Source organism: Nerophis ophidion, linkage group LG21, assembly GCF_033978795.1.
Source record: "Nerophis ophidion isolate RoL-2023_Sa linkage group LG21, RoL_Noph_v1.0, whole genome shotgun sequence".
Classification (NCBI taxonomy): Eukaryota; Metazoa; Chordata; class Actinopteri; order Syngnathiformes; family Syngnathidae; genus Nerophis; species Nerophis ophidion.
In genome coordinates, this window is record NC_084631.1 from 31,330,490 (window position 1) to 31,350,764 (window position 20,275).

The 20,275-nt window shown below is 40.3% G+C and overlaps 1 protein-coding gene across 17 annotated transcripts in view; it reads left to right on the top strand.

Moving 5' to 3' along the window:
• adgrb2 (adhesion G protein-coupled receptor B2) overlaps positions 1-20,275 on the top strand; it is a 1,085,043-nt gene that overhangs the window by 366,386 nt on the left and 698,382 nt on the right. Inside the window, exon 1 of one of the 17 annotated variants that reach the window (XM_061882472.1) lies at positions 16,750-17,383. The exons of the other annotated variants lie outside the window; for them this stretch is intronic. The gene's annotated coding sequence lies outside the window, so the exon portion shown is untranslated. Of the gene's footprint in view, positions 1-16,749; positions 17,384-20,275 lie in introns of those variants that run through there. 17 annotated transcript variants of the gene reach the window in all.

A 20,275-nucleotide genomic window follows, 5' to 3' on the forward strand; every position in this document is an offset into this window, starting at 1 on the left:
TAAAAACTATTTTAAAGGGTAAAATCAATTAAAACAGTAAAATAAAAATAAAAGTGTATAAAAAACACAGAGGACAACAGAGGACAGAGGACCACACAACTCACGTAGTGTTAAAAGCCAAAGAATAAAAGTGGGTCTTAAGACGAGACTTAAAACACTCCACTGTGGAAGCAGTTTCAACATGGAGCGGCAGAGTGTTCCAGAGCTTAGGGCCGACCACAGAGAAGGCCCTGTCTCCCCTGGTCTTAAGTCTGGTCTTGGGCACCACGAGCTGGAGCTGGCTTTCGGACCTCAGAGCGCGCGCAGGGATGTAAATTTGGATGAGGTCCGAGATATATTTAGGTGCCAGTCCATGTAAAGATTTAAAAACAAACAGCAATGTTTTAAAATCAATTCTAAAATGAACAGGGAGCCAGTGCAAACTCTGAAGAATTGGGGTTATATGGTGCCGTTTTCTGGCCCCTGTTAAAAGTCGTGCTGCCGCGTTCTGGACTAACTGCAACCGGGAGAGAGCTTTTTGGCTAATGCCAGCATAAAGTGCATTGCAGTAGTCCAGGCCACTTGAAATAAAAGCATGCACGACTTGTTCAAAAAGGTTAAAAGATAAAAACGGTTTAACCTTTACTAAAAGACGAAGGTGATGAAAACACGATTTTAAAACGCCATTGACTTGTTTGTCTAGTTTAAAATCGCTGTCTATAGTGACGCCAAGGCTGGTGACTTTGGGACGCACATAATTTTGCAATGGTCCCAAGTCAGTGAGCGCCGGACCAAAAACTAAAATTTCCGTTTTTCCCTCATTCATTATTAAAAAATCCTGGGCTAACCAAGCCTTGACGTCGCATGGACAGTTAAGAAGGGGTGTCAGGGGGCCGTGGCTTTTTGAAATCGGCATATAAATTTGGCAGTCATCTGCATAAAAGTGATAAAACACTCCATGTTTCTTAAAAATATCTCCAAGAGGGAGGAGATAAAGAGCGAACAGGATGGGGCCTAAAATAGATCCTTGGGGGACACCACGGTAAAGCAGGGCAGAAGAGGAGGTGGCGTCCCCCAGCCTGACAGAGAAGGACCTCTCAGACAGGTAAGATCTGAACCACTCTAACACAGTCCCCCTGACACCCTCACAGTCTCTCAGGCGGTCTAAAAGAAGTGTGTTGTCCACTGTGTCAAAGGCAGCTGTAAGATCTAAAAGCACTAAAATGGCAGAGCTGCCAGAATCAGACATTAAAAGCAAGACATTAAAAACCTTTAAAAGTGCAGATTCAGTACTGTGCAAAGCTTTGTATCCAGACTGAAATGGATCTAAAGTGCTATTTTCATCTAAAAAAGGCTGCAGTTGCTTAACGTGATAACGTTGCTTGGATGACAACATATGTTGCTCCAAAACCTTTACGTACCTTTTAGTATTAATGGTGCCTTCACAGACATGTAAGTTACCGATGCATTGGGCACTAATACACCCCCCTACCATCACAGATGCTGGCTTTTCAACTTTGTGCACATTTTTATTTTCCTCTTTGGTCTGGAGGACACAATATCCACAGTTTCCAAAAACAATTTGAGATGTACACTCGTCAGACCAAAGGACACTTTTCCACTTTGCATCGGCCCAACATTGCCGGCAGCATTTCTGGGTGTTGTTGATAAATGGCTTTGGGTTTGCATAGTAGAGTTTTAACTTGCACTTACAGATGTAACGACAAACTGCAGTTACTGACAGTGGTTTTCTGAAGTGTTCCTGAGCCCATGTGGGGATGTCCTTTACACACTGATGTCGCTTTTTGATTCAGTACCACCTGAGGGATCGAAGGTTCATAATATCATCGCTTACATGCAGTGATTTTATCCTGATTCTCTGAACCTTTTGATGATATTACAGACCATAGATGTTAAAATCCCTAAATCCCTTACAATAGTTTGTTGACAAAATGTTGTTCTTAAACTGTTGGACAAAGTGGTGACCCTCGCCCCATCCTTGTTTGTGAATGACTGAGCATTTCACGGAAGTTGCTCTTATACCCAATCATGGCACCCACCTGTTCCCAATTAGCTTGTTCATCTGTGGGATGTTCCAAATAAGTGTTTGATGAGCATTCCTCGACGTTCTCAGTCGTTTTTGCCACTTGTACCAGCTTTTTTGAAACATGTTGCCGTTATCAAATTCCAAATGAACTAATTTTTGCAAGTAATTTAAAAAATGTCCAGTTCTAACGTTAAATATATTTTCGTTGCGGTTTTTTCAATTGAATGTAGGTTGAAAAGGATTTGCAAATAATTGTTTTGTTTTTATTTACCATTTACACACCGTGCCAACTTCACTGGTTTTGGGGGTTTATAGACATTTCTTCATCACGTTAAATCTCAGAATAGCTCAGGAATCTCTGTGACACTGATGCTATTTTGATCATGTATTTTTATTTGCAAACTTTGTAAGTCTTTTGGTGTCATAAATATGGCTGCGAAGAGATGGAAAGTTTCCGGTAAATTTCCGGAAATTTTCCGGAAATTTAACACAGGAATTGAAGCTCGGGAAGTTTAGAAATTTTGACCTTTTTTTTTTTTTAATTATTTAAAGTTGGACAACATCCATCTTATTCTGTAAAATAAGATGAGAAGCTTGTAAAAGACCAATGCGATGTCACACATAGATGTAACTAAATAATTGGAGTAGTCTTTAAAAAAATATTTTACTGATGAACAAATGAATATAAATACGCCAGATGAATAAATGAACACTCAATCAGCATGCTAAATCAAACTATAACCTACATTTTTGTCTGACAACAGAATAGCTAGCAGAACTGAAAGTAGAGGAAACTACACGTTTTAACTTAGTATGTGATGGAAGAATACACTGCACACATGATGGAGGAATGCACCGTGCAGGGTTGAATTTCTATTGAATTTGCATCAAATCAGGTTCTTTTAGCTAATCAAGCTGCATGATCTGGCATGTTGCATTAAATGTTTATTCCCATTAATTCCCATGAAAAGTTTCCAACTTTGAATATTTTCATAATTTTTAAACCCTAGTCATTGATTGATTGATTGATTGATACTTTTATTAGTAGATTTCACAGTACAGTACATATTCCGTACAATTGACCACTAAATGGTAACACCCGAATAAGTTTTTCAACTTGTTTAAGTCAGGGTCCACGTTAATCAATTAATGGTACAAATATATATTATCAGCATAATACAGACATCACACAGGTTAATCATCATAGTATGTACATTGAATTATTTACATTATTTACAATTCGTGGGGTGGGATGAGGAGCTTTGGTTGATATCAGTACTTCAGTCATCAACAATTGCATCAACAAACAAATGGACATTGAAACAGTGTAGGTCTTGCTTAGTAGGATATGTACAGCCAGCAGAGAACATAGTGAGTTCAGATAGCATAAGAACAAGTATATACATTAGAAGTACATTTGATTATTTACATTAGGTTATTTATAATCCAGGGAGATGGGATGTGAATGGAGGAGGGTATTAGTACAGGGTTAGGGTATTCATAAATCATAGTTACATGATTATAGCTTTGGTATAGAGACAACTCGTTTTTTGGGGGGGCGGGGGTTTCCCACTCTACTGCTACTTTAAAACTGTCAAGTGTTTAAAATTGCTTTGCTTCAACATCTTTCTGCAAAGAATTCCAATTGCAGTGTCAGCTGCCAAGGGGTAATTAAACGTTGTTTTGTAACCTCCCAGTACATCAAAACAAACATGACTCTGCTCATAAATAACAACTATAGGGTTTTCCTTGGATTGTCATCAGGGGCGTGCACATGATTATAAAGGGGCAGGGACTCAAAGTCAGAAAAGGGCAGGACATTTTTTTTGGTCCTCTACACGATATGGAAATTAATGTAAGATTAAATTTGCTAATAGGAAGCTAACTACTTAGCTGTGTGTCCTTTGTAGGTAAAAGTGATTTCCATTTATTTTGTGTCAACAAATTATTGTCATAATGAGTTCATTCACATTATCATAGGCTTGGAAGACATGAAAAACAACAAAACACTGGTTTATTATTAGGCTATTTATTGTTAAAGATAAGCACTGTAATATTGAACATTGAACAGTGCAACATGAACTTTGAAAAATAATAAAATAGATAAATACCCAAATGGAAAAAACTTCAATGTGAAAATCTGTCCTTTTTCCCTTAACTTGATGAAAACACCATCAAATTGTAACTTATATCTAAACCTCTACTGTGAGAGAAATGTGATCTGCTGTAAACACAGTGCATTTATTTTGAAAATTAACCCTGTGTTTTATTTTGTATTTTGTACACTACTTCCTGTCCCGCACGATCCTCTCTGCTCTGTGCTCAATTGATGCGCCGTGCTCCGACGTCCGGCAAAAACAGAAGCTGACACATTGAATAATAGAATAATACAGCGTTTTCCTGCAATATTACCCATATTAGATGCTGAATAAGTGGACGGCGACTAGACCATAACTCACAGGTTCAAGTTGCTCTACTGGGGCATCTCCTCTCACTCACTCGCCCTCTCTCTCTCTCTCTGGCGGAAGCGCAGGCTCAAACAACCCGGTATTACAAGAAAACGTGGAGTTTTTGTACCGCTGTTTTTTTGTTTTTTTACATCCCTAACAGGAATTTATTAATGTTGTTTAAAGGGAAAAAAACACAACAACACACACACACAGGCAAAGGGCACTTTTTAAGACGAGTCAAAAAAGGGCAGGGGCTCAATCACCCATAGGGCCCTATGTGTGCACGTGCCAGATTGTCATGATACTTGTGGGTATACCAACAAAATTCAACACCAGTCATTGTTGTGCAAATGATAGGTTATACACTATATTGCCAAAAGTTTTTGGCTACCTGGCTTTACTCACATATAAACTTGAAGTGCCATCCCATGGAATTGTCCCAACTGTTTTGGTATCCTGGAGCATTTCACTAGAACTAAGGGGCCAAGCCTAACTCCTGGAAAAACCAACCCCACACCATAATTCCTCCTCCACCAAATTCCACACTCAATGCAGTCCGAAATGTAGCGTTCTCCCGGCAACCTCCAAACCCAGACTGGTCCATCAGATTACCTGATTGAAAAGTGTGATTCATCAGTCTGGATAAAGGGGTCTCCACCGCTCTAGAGTCCCGTGGCGACGTGCTTTAAACCACTGCATCCCACGCTTTGCATTGGACTTGGTGATGTATGGCTTAGATGCAGCTGCGTGGCCATTGAAACCTCTCTCTGCGTACTGTACGTGGGCTAATTGGAAGGTCACATGAACTTTGGAGCTCTGTAGCAACTGACAGTGCAGAAAGTCTTTGCACTATACGCCTCAGCATCTGCCGACCCCTCTCTGTCAGTTTATGTGGCCTACCACTTGGTGGCTGAGTTGTTGTTGTTCCCAAACTTCACGTTTCATATAATAAAGTTGACTTTACAATATTTGGGAGCGAGGAAATTTCGCGACTGGATTTGTTGCGCAGGCGGTGTCTTATGACAGTTCCACTCTGGAAATTACTGAGAGCGGTGATGTTTGGCTTAGATTCAGCTGCTCGGCCATAGAAACCCATTCCATGAATCTCTCTGCGAACTGTATGTGGGCTAACTAGAAGGTCCCATGAAGTTTGGAGCTCTGTAGCAACTGACTGTGCAGAAAGTCTTTGCACTATGCGCCTGAGCTTCCGCTGACCCCTCTCTGTCAGTTTCCAGGGCCTACCACATGGTGGCTGAGTTGCTGTTGTTCCCAAACTCCTCACTGTGACGGGTCTCCAGGCGTCCTCGTGTGGCTTGCAGTGACACTCGATACAGGACGCATCGTAACTGTTTTGACTCTGGTTTATTCTTTCAATAAACATGTCGTCTTGCCAGTTGGTCGCGCCGATCTCTAGCACGCCGGCTTTTCCTGCTCGTCGCGGCGCACCTTTCGGTGGCCGGTGGATGCGTCTGCCGCGTGGCTCATCTTGATCTGGGTTTCTCTCGTCGTGTGCGTTGTCTTCGTTCGCCATGGTTTCCTCGCCTACTTCTGCCACGATTGTTCCTCCTTCTCCCCTTTTATACTGCAGCAGAAGATGTAAAGATTGAGAGCAGGTGTGTCGCTTAAGCACCGGACTTGGCTAGCTGCTGCGTCGCTCCGAATGCGCCCCGCCTTTCCTCTCCGCCACATGCCCCGCCTACTGGCCGCCATCTTGGGCTGGACCGCCGTCTGTCCTATCCCGCTGTTGGCTCGTCGGCTCCGTCTCTTTACACTCACTTTTCTTAGAATAAAGTTGACTTTGGAATATTTAGGAGTGAGGACATTTCACGACTGAATTTGTTGCACAGGTTGCAACCTGTGACGGTTCCACGCTGGAAACCACTCAGAGCAGAACAAAATTCAACACCGGTCAATTTTGTGCAAATGATAGGTTATACACTATATTGCCAAAAGTTTTTGGCTACCTGGCTTTACTCACATATAAACTTGAAGTGCCATCCTATGGAATTGTCCCAACTGTTTTGGTATCCTGGAGCATTTCACTAGAGCTAATGGGCCAAGCCTAACTCCTGGAAAGACCAACCCCACACCATAATTCCTCCTCCACCAAATTCCAAACTCGGCACAATGCAGTCCGAAATTTAGCGTTCTCCCGGCAACCTCCAATCCCAGACTGGTCCATCAGATTACCTGATGGAAAAGTGTGATTCATCAGTCTGGAGAAAGGGGTCTCCACCGCTCTAAAGTACCGTGGCGACGTGCTTTAAACCACTGCATCCCACGCTTTGCATTGGACTTGGTGATGTATGGCTTAGATGCAGCTGCTTGGCCATTGAAACCTCTCTCTGCATACTGTACGTGGGCTAATTGGAAGGTCACATGAACTTTGGAGCTCTGTAGCAACTGACAGTGCAGAAAGTCTTTGCACTATACGCCTCAGCATCTGCCGACCCCTCTCTGTCAGTTTATGTGGCCTACCACTTGGTGGCTGAGTTGTTGTTGTTCCCAAACTTCACGTTTCATATAATAAAGTTGACTTTACAATATTTGGGAGCGAGGAAATTTCGCGACTGGATTTGTTGCACAGGCGGCGTCTTATGACAGTTCCACTCTGGAAATTACTGAGAGCGGTGATGTTTGGCTTAGATTCAGCTGCTCGGCCATAGAAACCCATTCCATGAATCTCTCTGCGAACTGTATGTGGGCTAACTAGAAGGTCCCATGAAGTTTGGAGCTCTGTAGCAACTGACTGCGCAGAAAGTCTTTGCACTATGCGCCTGAGCTTCCGCTGACCCCTCTCTGTCAGTTTCCAGGGCCTACCACATGGTGGCTGAGTTGCTGTTGTTCCCAAACTCCTCACTGTGGCGGGTCTCCAGGCGTCCTCGTGTGGGTTGCAGTGACACTCGATACAGGACGAATCGTAACTGTTTTGACCCTGGTTTATTTTTTCAATAAACATGTCGTCTTGCCAGTCGGTCGCGCCGATTTCTAGCACGCCGGCTTTTCCTGCTCGTCGCGGCGCACCTTTCGGTGGCCGGTGGATGCGTCTGCCGCGTGGCTCATCTTGATCTGGGTTTCTCTCGTCGTGTGCGTTGTCTTCGTTCGCCATGGTTTCCTCGCCTACTTCTGCCACGATTGTTCCTCCTTCTCCCCTTTTATACTGCAGCAGAAGATGTAAAGATTGAGAGCAGGTGTGTCGCTTAAGCACCGGACTCGGCTAGCTGCAGCGTCGCTCCGAATGCGCCCCGCCTTTCCTCTCCGCCGCATGCCCCGCCTACTGGCCGCCATCTTGGGTAGGACCGCCGTCTGTCCTATCCCGCTGTTGGCTCGTCGGCTCCGTCTCTTTACACTCACTTTTCTTAGAATAAAGTTGACTTTGGAATATTTAGGAGTGAGGACATTTCACGACTGAATTTGTTGCACAGGTTGCAACCTGTGACGGTTCCACGCTGGAAACCACTCAGAGCAGAACAAAATTCAACACCGGTCAATTTTGTGCAAATGATAGGTTATACACTATATTGCCAAAATTTTTTGGCTACCTGGCTTTACTCACATATAAACTTGAAGTGCCATCCCATGGAATTGTCCCAACTGTTTTGGTATCCTGGAGCATTTCAATAGAACTAAGGGGCCAAGCCTAACTCCTGGAAAAACCAACCCCACACCATAATTCCTCCTCCACCAAATTCCACACTCGGCACAATGCAGTCCGAAATCTAGCGTTCTCCCGGCAACCTCCAAACCCAGACTGGTCCATCAGATTACCTGATGGAAAAGTGTGATTCATCAGTCTGGAGAAAGGGGTCTCCACCGCTCTAGAGTCCCGTGGCGACGTGCTTTAAACCACTGCATCCCTCGCTTTGCCTTGGACTTGGTGATGTATGGCTTAGATGCAGCTGCTTGGCCTTTGAAACCTCTCTCTGCGTACTGTACGTGGGCTAATTGGAAGGTCACATGAACTTTGGAGCTCTGTAGCAACTGACAGTGCAGAAAGTCTTTGCACTATGCGCCTCAGCATCTGCTGACCCCTCTCTGTCAGTTTATGTGGCCTACCACTTGGTGGCTGAGTTGTTGTTGTTCCCAAACTTCACGTTTCTTATAATAAAGTTGACTTTACAATATTTGGGAGCGAGGAAATTTCGCGACTGGATTTGTTGCACAGGCGGCGTCTTATGACAGTTCCACTCTGGAAATTACTGAGAGCGGTGATGTTTGGCTTAGATTCAGCTGCTCGGCCATAGAAACCCATTCCATGAATCTCTCTGCGAACTGTATGTGGGCTAACTAGAAGGTCCCATGAAGTTTGGAGCTCTGTAGCAACTGACTGTGCAGAAAGTCTTTGCACTATGCGCCTGAGCTTCCGCTGACCCCTCTCTGTCAGTTTCCAGGGCCTACCACATGGTGGCTGAGTTGCTGTTGTTCCCAAACTCCTCACTGTGACGGGTCTCCAGGCGTCCTCGTGTGGGTTGCAGTGACACTCGATACAGGACGCATCGTAACTGTTTTGACTCTGGTTTATTCTTTCAATAAACATGTCGTCTTGCCAGTCGGTCGCGCCGATTTCTAGCACGCCGGCTTTTCCTGCTCGTCGCGGCGCACCTTTCGGTGGCCGGTGGATGCGTCTGCCGCGTGGCTCATCTTGATCTGGGTTTCTCTCGTCGTGTGCGTTGTCTTCGTTCGCCATGGTTTCCTCGCCTACTTCTGCCACGATTGTTCCTCCTTCTCCCCTTTTATACTGCAGCAGAAGATTGAGAGCAGGTGTGTCGCTTAAGCACCGGACTCGGCTGGCTGCAGCGTCGCTCCGAATGCGCCCCGCCTTTCCTCTCCGCCGCATGCCCCGCCTACTGGCCGCCATCTTGGGTAGGACTGCCGTCTGTCCTATCCCGCTGTTGGCTCGTCGGCTCCGTCTCTTTACACTCACTTTTCTTAGAATAAAGTTGACTTTGGAATATTTAGGAGTGAGGACATTTCACGACTGAATTTGTTGCACAGGTGGCAACCTGTGACGGTTCCACGCTGGAAACCACTCAGAGCAGTGATGTTTGACTTAGATGCAGCTGATCGGCCATGGAACCAAATTCCATGAAGCTCTCTGCGTACTGTACGTGGGCTAACTAGAAGGTCCCATGAAGTTTGGAGCTCTGTAGCAACTGACAGGGCTGAAAGTCTTTGCACTATGCATCTCAGCATCCCCCTCTCTGTCAGTTTACGTGGCCTACCACTTGGTGGCTGAGTTGCTGTTGTTCCCAAACTTCACGTTTCTTATAATAAAGTTGACTTTACAATATTTAGGAGCGAGGAAATTTCGCGACGGGATTTGTTGCACAGGTGGCGTCTTCTGACAGTTCCACGCTGGAAATTACTGTTTGGCTTAGATGCAGCTGCTCGGCCATAGAAACCCATCCCATGAAGCTCTCTGCGTACTGTATGTGGGCTAACTGGAAGGTTCCATGAAGTTTGGAGCTCTGTACCAATTGAATGTGCAGAAAGTCTTTCCACTATGCGCTTCAGCATCTGCTGACCTCTCTCTTTGAGTTTACATGGCCTACTATTTGGTGGCTGAGTTGCTGTTGTTCCCAAATTTCACTTTTCTTATAATAAAGTTGACTTTACAATATTTAAGAGCGAGGAAATTTTGCGACTTGATTTGTTGCACAGGCGGCATCCTATGACATTTCCACGCTGGGAATCACTGAAAGCGGCCCATTCTTTCACAAATGTTTGTAGAAAGAGTCCCCATGCCTAAGTTCTTGATTTTATACACCGGGCCAAGTGATTAGGACACCTTATTTGGATGGGTGGCTAAATACTTTTGGCCACCCATACTGTAAGGCGATCGGCAGAGAATGAGAAAATGTTTTTGTGTGTTCAGGGAGGCATGGGTACATAAAAATAACTTCCGACTTTTGACTACTTCTGGAGGCTACAATACTATAGATTACTTTAATTTGAGTTTCACGTAAAAAAAAAAAAAACTTATTTTCAAAGTGTGACGGCTTTTATTTTGCCACGGTGGTGCGCCCCGATCAGTTAAAGTATGGGAGGAAAACCTTGAACTATTGTTCATTCTAAAAATAGCAGCTATGGCATGGAGCCCTCAACTATAGAACACAACTTTGTTCTTAATTTTCCGTCAATAAAGTGACAAAGTTTTCTGTTTTTATCGATATTCGTATGAACATTTCAGCCTTTTGTCAGTACCATGTGTGTTTACTCAAGTTTTGCTTGGTTTCTTTTTGCTCATTGAATTTCTCCGGGAAAATAAAAAGAGGTGTGTTGTGCAAATGGCCCCCAGGCCACACTTTGTCTTTTTAGTGAAAGGTGTTCATTCATTCATTTTTTTTATTCATCTCCTTCATTGATGTGCATTTTTGATCAATATACAATTAAACTCTGGCAACAAAACACATATTTACACACCAATGCTTGAGAAGGAACAGGATGAAGAAAATCTTACATTTCCTGCCCCCTCCAACATAATAAGTAGTTCATGGATAATCGCAGGCATACAAATACATCCAAATATAATTAAAACAAACCAAAAACACACAAAACAAACAAGTGCATAAATTTAATGAAGTAGGAACCGAGCACAAAATGATATTCACCTCACATGATGTTGGAAAAAAAATCCATAAGCAGACAAAAAAATAAGTAAAATTATAAATATAAAGCCAAATGTAAACACTTACGGCTGTCCATATGATCTTGTTGTTCTGTCTTTATATATTTTTTTCAATTGGAATAAATGTGTACAATCTTTTATTAGATTGTAAAGAGGGTTCCAAAGTTTAACCCCCACCAAATTACCTTTTCATCTATGCTCTTCATTCTCAGCAGTGATGACAAACATTTTTTTATTTTTGGAAATTTGCTGGTATTGTTTTACTTTTTAGCCTTTAACTTTTTCAAAATGTTTCCAAACGACACAAGAGGGTTTTGTTTTTGTTTGTTTTTTTCTTTTTTTTTAGCACTAATGTAATTGATAAATATTGGCTTGCACGCTCCTATGAGGTTTTTTTGTACACTGGGCTTGTGGTGGCGGATCTACGCTCTCGCATGTGATTAACATGACATGATAATCAGCTTATTTGTATCTTTTTTTTTCTTTCTTTTAACTAAGCGTTACATTGGCAAGATAGATTTTAACATATCAGGTTTTAGGTACTTTAACATTTATACATATGTTCAAAAAAAGTCATCAAGTTGATATGAACATAACTCAACTTGAATTCAAAACAATCGATATATTTAGCTATAAATTACAAAAATATTTTTTTGTCGTCTTAAAACAGGCTAGTACTACTTCTGAGTGATGGAGCAGGAAGGGGCTAATTCATTTTCAGTGCAAATTTAACATAATAACATGAATTTGCTTATCTTAATGACTAATATAATAAAAACTCAAGTTCACTCGCGTTACCTCTGCTTCCAAGCTCGCCACAGGGTAAATGCGCCGTATATTATTCCCAGTGACACAACAGGAAGGGGCTAGGAATATGTTTACGGGGACATTTCAGATGCATCCAATGCACAAAACATGGTCTACATATAGGGGAGGGGCGTCGATATTATTTTCCTTCCAATTCTTCCAATTAACGCTTTGTCCAATTTGTGGTTTAGGTAAATAAGGAAGGAACATAGGTGTCAAACTCAAGGCCCCGGTGCCAAATCCGGCCCCCCATTTAAGTTTATATGGCCCGCGAAAGCCTGGAAATATAATTTGTCAAAGTACTAGGTCTTTTCTAACTAAATGTACTCCTTTTTTCCGTCTCGACATTATTGAATACATGTACTGTATGCATTTATATATTATTCAATTTAATCTGATAAACTATTAAATATCTTAATATACATTAAACTTTGTATTTCTTCAAATTAAAATATATACTCAAATATCTGCTTCAGTTATGTCTAAATCTGTAATGACAGCGTTCTTTATGTTAATGTTATTTGTATGAATTTGGTTTGTAAAGTAGTGATCATTTATAATAATAATAATGAACTATTATTTTTGTTTTCTAATAATGTAACAAATATCAAACTTATTTTTCTCAAAACAAAAATATATATCTGACTCATGATTTAAAAATAAACTATGTTTAATACTGTACATTTTACAACACCATTTTTTTTTATATATTTTACCATTTTTTGTATTATTTTAAATACAAAGTAATTTTTCTAATTGGAAAAAAATGTGTTTATTTTATTGTTTTTTATTTTTTTTATTTACAGTAATATGCCGCAAAAACCACTCTCGATTTTACGATTTAAAATCCAGTTGCCAGAAAAAAAAACAGTGGTCCTCTTGTTCTATTTGCAGTAATACACCATAAAAAAAATAAATAAATTGGATTTTACGGTGAAAAAAAATGTTCATCATAATTTTACAGAGGAAAACACAGTGGTACCATTTTTCCATTTAAAGTAAAATGCTGTAAAAAAAAACTAAATAAATAAACGCCATTAAAATCGATGATTCTACTCATGGCTCCATTCAGTTGTACGCCACACAATAACCAAATAAACTATTCCAACACAGTGTTACTGTTCAAACTGAGTGTAAAGTTACATTGGCCCAAAATAATAAAATGTTAAACAAGACCTTTGCCTTAGTTTTGCTGAATTCTTAGTCTTACTAAGAAAACTGAAGAGTTTGGGAACAACAGCAACTCAGCCACCAAGAAGTAGGCCAAGTAAACTGACAGAGAAGGTTCAGCGGATGCTGAGGCGCATAGTGCAAAGACTTTCTGCACTTCTCAGTTGCTACAGAGCTCCAAACTTCATGTGACCTTCCAATTAGCCCACGTACAGTACGCAGAGAGCTTCATGGAATGGGTTTCCATGGCCGAGCAGCTACACCTAAGCCATACATCATCAAGTCCAATGAAAAGTATGGGATAAAGTGGTGTAAAGCACGTCGCCACTGGACTTTAGAGAAGTGGAGACGCCTTCTCTGGACTTATGAATCACGCTTTTCCATCTGGCAATCTGACGGACCAATCTGGGTTTGGAGGTTGCCAGGAGAACGCTACATTTCGGACTGCATTGAGTGTGGAATTTGGTGGAGGAGGAATTATGGTGTGGGGTTGTTTTTCTGGAGCTGGGCTTGGCCCCTTAGTTTCAGTTAAAGGAACTTTGAATGCTCCGGGACACCAAAACATTTTGGATGACTCCATTCTCCCAACCTTGTGGGAACAGTTTGGAGCGGGTCCCTTCCTCTTCCAACATGACTGTGCACAAAGTAAGGTCCATAAAGACATGGATGACATAGTCTGGTTTGGAATAACTTGACTGGCCTGCACAGAGTCCTGACCTGAACCTGATGGAACACCACTGGGATGAATTAGAACGGAGACTGAGAGCCAGGCCTTCTCGACCAATATCAGTGTGTGACCACACCAATGCGCTCTTGGAAGAATGGTGGACAATTCCAATAAACACACTTCGCATCCTTGTGGACAGCCTTCCAAAAAGATCTGAGGCTTTAATAGCTGCAAAAGGTGGACCAAACATTATTTTGAACCCAATGGGTTAGGAATGGGATGGCACTTCAACTTTATATGTGAGTCAAGGCAGGTGGCCAAATACTTTTGGGGATATAGTGTATATATATATATATATATATATATATATATGTGTGTGTATATATCTGTATATATACATACATGTATGTATATGTGTATATATATATGTATGTATGTATATATATAAGTTCCTTTAACCGAAACTAAGGGGCCAAGCCCAACTCCAGAAAAACAACCCCACACCATAATTCCACACTCAATGCAGTCGGAAATGTAGCGTTCTCGTGGCAACCTCCAAACCCAGACTGGTCCATCAGATTGCCAGATGTAAAAGCGTGATTCATAAGTCCAGAGAAGGCGTCCCTACGCTGCTGATCCGCCTCCGCTTGGGATGGTTTCCTGTGGACGGGACTGTCGCTGCTGTCTTGGATCCGCTTTGAACTGAACTCTCGCGGCTGTGTTGGAGCCACTATGGATTGAACTTTCACAGTATCATGTTAGACCCGCTCGACATCCATTGCTTTCGGTCCCCTAGAGGGGGGGGTTGCCCACATTCGAGGTCCTCTCCAAGGTTTCTCATAGTCAGCATTGTCACTGGCGTCCCACTGGGTGTGAATTCTCCCTGCCCACTGGGTGTGAGTTTTCCTTGCCCTTCTGTGGGTTCTTCCGAGGATGTCGTAGTCGTAGTGGTTTGTACAGTCCTTTTGAGACATTTGTGATTTAGGGCTGTATAAATAAACATTGATTGATTGATTGTATGTATATATGTGTATAAATACATGTTTGTATGTGTAGGTGTACATGTATATGTATATAGACATATATGTATGTATATGTGTATATATGTATGTATATATGTGTATATATATATGTATGTATACATGTGTCTATATACGTGTATATACATGTATGTATATATGTATATGTATATACGAGTGTATATATATGTGTGTATATTAATGTATGGATGCATGTGTGTGTATGTGTGCGTGTGTGTGTGTATATACTGTATATGTATGTATGTATATACTGTATATGTATGTATATGTATGTGTATATGTATATATATGTATGTATATACATATATGTATGTATGTATATATGTATGTGTATGTGTATATATATATATATGTATGTATATACATCTATGCATATATATACATCTATGTATATATATGTATGTATATACATGTGTACATACATGTGTGTATGTACATACATGTATGCATATGCATGAGTGTACATGCATGTGTGTACATGTGTGTACATACATGTATGTATGTGTTTAGATTTGTGTGTGTATATATGTATATGTATGTATACATGTGTATATATGTGTATATACATGTATGTATATACATGTGTGTATATATGTATGTATATACGAGTGTATATATGTGTGTATATGTATGTATGCATGTGTGTGTATGTGTATATATGTATGTATATACATATATGTATATATATGTACGTATATACATATATATATATATGTATGTATATACATATATGTATGTATATATATGTATGTATATATATGTATGTATATACATATATGTATATATATGTATATACATATATGTATATATATGTGTGTATGTTTATATATGTATGCGTATATATATATATATATATATATATATATATATATATATATATATATATATATATATATATATATATAATGTATGTATGTATATATATATATATATGTATGTATATATATATGTATGTATATATATATGTATGTGTATATATGTATATATATATATATGTGTATATATGTATATATATATATGTATGTGTATATATATATATATATATATATGTGTGTATATATATATATATATATGTATATGTATGTGTATATGTATATGTATATATGTATGTGTATATGTATATATATGTATGTGTATATGTATATATATATATGTATGTATACACATGTATGTATATACATGTCTACATACATGTGTGTATGTACATACATGTATCTGTACACATGGATGTGTATACATGTTTATATGCATATACATTTATGTGTGTGTGTGTATATATATATATATATATATATATATATATATATATATATGTATGTTTGTATGTATATATGTATATATATATGTATGTATATATGTATATATATATATGTATGTATATATGTATATATATATGTGTGTGTATTTGTACGTATATGTATGTATAGGTATATACCTACATGTATGTGTATACATGTGTATTTGTATGTATATACATGTATGTATGTATATGCAGTTGTGTGTATGCATATGTATGTACATGCATATGTATGTATTATGTATATATGTATGTATGTATATACATTTATGTCTATATACATATATGTATGTATGTATACATATATGTATATATGGAGTTGTTATTTTTATTATCATGTACTGCAAAATGCCAACTCGGTGATGTCATCCAATGTCTGTATTTCCACGAGCTCTCAATCCATAATTTTTTTTTTTTTTTTTGACGTTTGCGTCTCAGCCCCACGCAGATGTTCCTATTTGTATGTTTTTTGTAAATCAAAGTGCGCGCTGTTTTGCAAGTGGACATTCTGCGTGTTTACGTCACGCAGTGGGCAGGGTCTCAGAGCAGCGCGCGCGGGGAGGGGAGTGGGGGGGGGGGGGGGGGGGGTGTTCCGCTTGCGAACGCGCCTGCCGAATCCCCGGCGGAGGGCAGCGGGGGCGCGCATCCTTCCTCCGCTCGAGAGGCGACTGCAGAGGCGGCAGATGCCCGACTCCCAGCCGCCGCCGGTGGATACTCTCTCCGAGACGCACCGCCCAGACGCCGTCGCCGCCCCTCCGTCACGACCGGATCAGAGCAGGAGTGGGGGGTCTTAGTTCAAATTTTTTTTAATATTTTTTTCTTTTTTTTTTTTTTTTTTCTTTTTTTTGGGGACTTGGAATACCAGGCATCAATCGAGAAAAACAAAACAAAAATCCTGCATCCTGCCGCTTTGGAATATACATGCGTCAAACCATGGAGGTTATATGACACGGATTTATTCTTTTATTTTGTTCATTATTTATTTCACTCATGGCCACTTTATGATCTCACACCCCTACACACACACACACAGACACACACACACACACACTCTCACACACACATTCCACGTTGAATTTCTCCTTATTTCTTTGAATAATTTTCTTCCACGGGATGCCACGGCGCGCAGGAGGAGAAGAGCCCGGAATGAATGAATGAATGAGCGCCAGTCTCTCCCTCTCTCTTTCTCTCTCGCCCCCCCACCCGAGACGTGCCATGGATGAGAAACTTAATTTGGATCCACGGAACCGATCGGGGATGACTCGTTCCATCAAATAACTACTTCTGACGGCGATCAGGTAACGCGTCTTATTTTGGATTAATGTCCATAATAAGGTTTTCTTACATGCGTGGACGAAACCACGAAAAATATTGCAAAAAAAAAAAAAAAAGACGGAATAAATGCCGCAGCCACAGTTAGGTCACTTCATTAGGTACACCGGTTTAAGTCCCACTTTGGCGCAAGCCTGATAAAAAAAACGAAAAAAAACTCACTGACTGTAATGATGCGGGTGTGCCTAATCAAGTGTCCGTCGATGAATTGCGGGTGCAAAAAAAAACAAAAAAAAAAAGGTGATGCAAGCTCACTTATTGTCACGATGCAGCATCGTGCAGGTGTGCCTAATAAATTGCCCATTGATTAATTAAGTGTGCAAAAAAAAAAAAAGCGTGGATGCATTTAGAGACGTGAGACAAGTTTGTGCACGAGACGTCACGTGTGTGGGGGGTAGGGGGGGAGTCACGGCCGGGTTACGGGAGGGATCGCGGATCGATACCCACATTGGAGGTCCCGCGTGCTTTGCCGCGCGCATGGCGTGCGTCATGCCGCAGTGCTGCTCCGAGCGTGTACGCTGCACCTTTCCCGCCATCTCCTCCTCCCTTGTTGTTGTTTTTTATTTTTTTTTATCATTATTATTATTTGTATTTTTTATTTTTATAAAGCACTAGTCAAGTTCTTTACATCTCCGGGGAAACGATCCTGGAGCTGGCCAAGCAAGTGGCTTCGGTAATGCTGAGGCGGGATGACAAACCCGGGATGCAACAGCCTTAACACGAAAAAAATAATAAAATAAAAAAAAGGGAGCCTCTCAGCATGCTTTCTTTCACAGTAACTTGATTTAAATCAACCCCTCTGAATGACAACACCTCGCCTCTCGTTTTGCCGACGAGGCTCATAAAAGCACACCTGTAGGCTGCCGTGTGCATGCCGGAGCAACAGGTGGTGCTGTAACCCTCGGGTGAGGCCCTTTCACCAACCGGAAGACGGTGATGTCGGGGGTGGGGGGAACTAAGTGTTGCTCTTACACGTTATTGATAGATTCTATGTTCACTACCTCTCTTTGTTTATATTTATTTTCTGCAGGATCTACTCTCTATTTCAGGGGTCACCAACGGGCACCAGGTCGCCCGTAAGGACCAGATGAGGCGCCCGCTGGCCTGTTCTAAAAAATAGCTCAAATAGCAGCACTTACCAGTGAGCTGCCTCTATTTTTTAAATGTTATTTATTTACTAGCAAAATGGTCTTGCTTTGTGCAACATTTTTATTTCTAAGAGAGACAAAACTCAAATAAAATTTGAAAACCCAAGAAAATATTTGAAAGAATTGGTATTCACTTGTTTAAATAAATTATTTTATTTTTTTACTTTGCTTCTTATAACTTTCAGAAAGACAATTTTAGAGAAAAAATACAACCTTAAAATGATTTTAGGATTTTTAAACACATATACCTTTTTACCTTTTAAATTCCTTCCTCTTTATTCCTGACAAGTTAAATAAATGTTCAGGTATTTTTTTTTTTTATGGTAAAGAATAATAAATACATTGTGATTTAATTTTTCATTTTATCTTCTGTTTTTTCGACGAAGAATATTTGTAAAATATTTCTTCAAACTTGATATGATTAAAATAAAAAAAAAATCCATCCATCCATCCATCCATTTTCTACCGCTTATTCCCTTTTGGGGTCGCGGGGGGTGCTGGCGCCTATCTCAGCTACAATCGGGCGGAAGGCGGGGTACACCCTGGACAAGTCGCCACCTCATCGCAAAAAAAATCATTTTGGCAAATCTAGAAAATCTGTAGAATCGAATTTAAATCTTATTTCAAAGTCTTTTGAATTTCTTTTGAAATTTTTCTTCTGGAAAATCCAAAAGAAATAATGATTTGTCTTTGTTAGAAATACAGCTTGGTCCAATTTGTTGTATATTCTAACAAAGTGCAGATTGGATTTTCACCTATTTAAAACCCATCCATCCATCCATCATCTTCCGCTTATCCGAGGTCGGGTCGCGGGGGCAGCAGCCTAAGCAGGGAAGCCCAGACTTCCCTCTCTCCAGCCACTTCGTCTAGCTCTTCCCGGGGATCCCGAGGCGTTCCCAGGCCAAGACATAGTCTTCCTAACGTGTCCTAGGTATTCCCCGTGGCCTCCTACCAGCTGGACGGGCCCTATTTAAAACATGTCATCAAAATTCTAAAATTAATCTTAATCAGAAAAAATTACTAATGATGTTCCATAAATTATTTTTTTTATTTTTTCAAAAAAGATTCGAATTTGCTAGTTTTTCTCTTCTTTTTTTCGGTTGAATTTTGAATTTTAAAGAGTCGAAATTGAAGATAAACTATGTTTCAAAATTGTACTTTAATTTTTTTCCTGTTTTTCCTCTTTTAAACCGTTCAGTTGGGTGTTTTTCATCATTTATTCTCGACAAAAAACCTTCCGTAAAAAGAAAAAAAATGTACGACGAAATGACGGACAGAAATACCCAATTAAAGGTAAAGTGAGCAAATTGGCTATTTCTGGCAATTTATTTAGGTGTGTATCAAACTGGTAGCCATTCGCATTAATCAGTACCCAAGAAGTAGCTCTCGGTTTCAAAAAGGTTGGTGACCCCTGCTCTATTTTATGTTGCATCTACTCTAATATCGTACGTGGTAAGTGTCATATATTGGATATATTATATTAAAATATATCGGTATATATCATACACTTTATATATAATATGTAAATATGACAAATATTTTATATTGCTACTACAGTACATATTTAGTCTTCTTTCCATCCTCTGTAACTGAGCTATTTCCCTTGTGGATCATTTAAAGTTTGTCTAAGTCTTTTATTGAGGACCTGATCAGTTTTCCCTCTTTTCCGACTTGTGGATATTGTTACATCATCGGATACAGTGACATCAC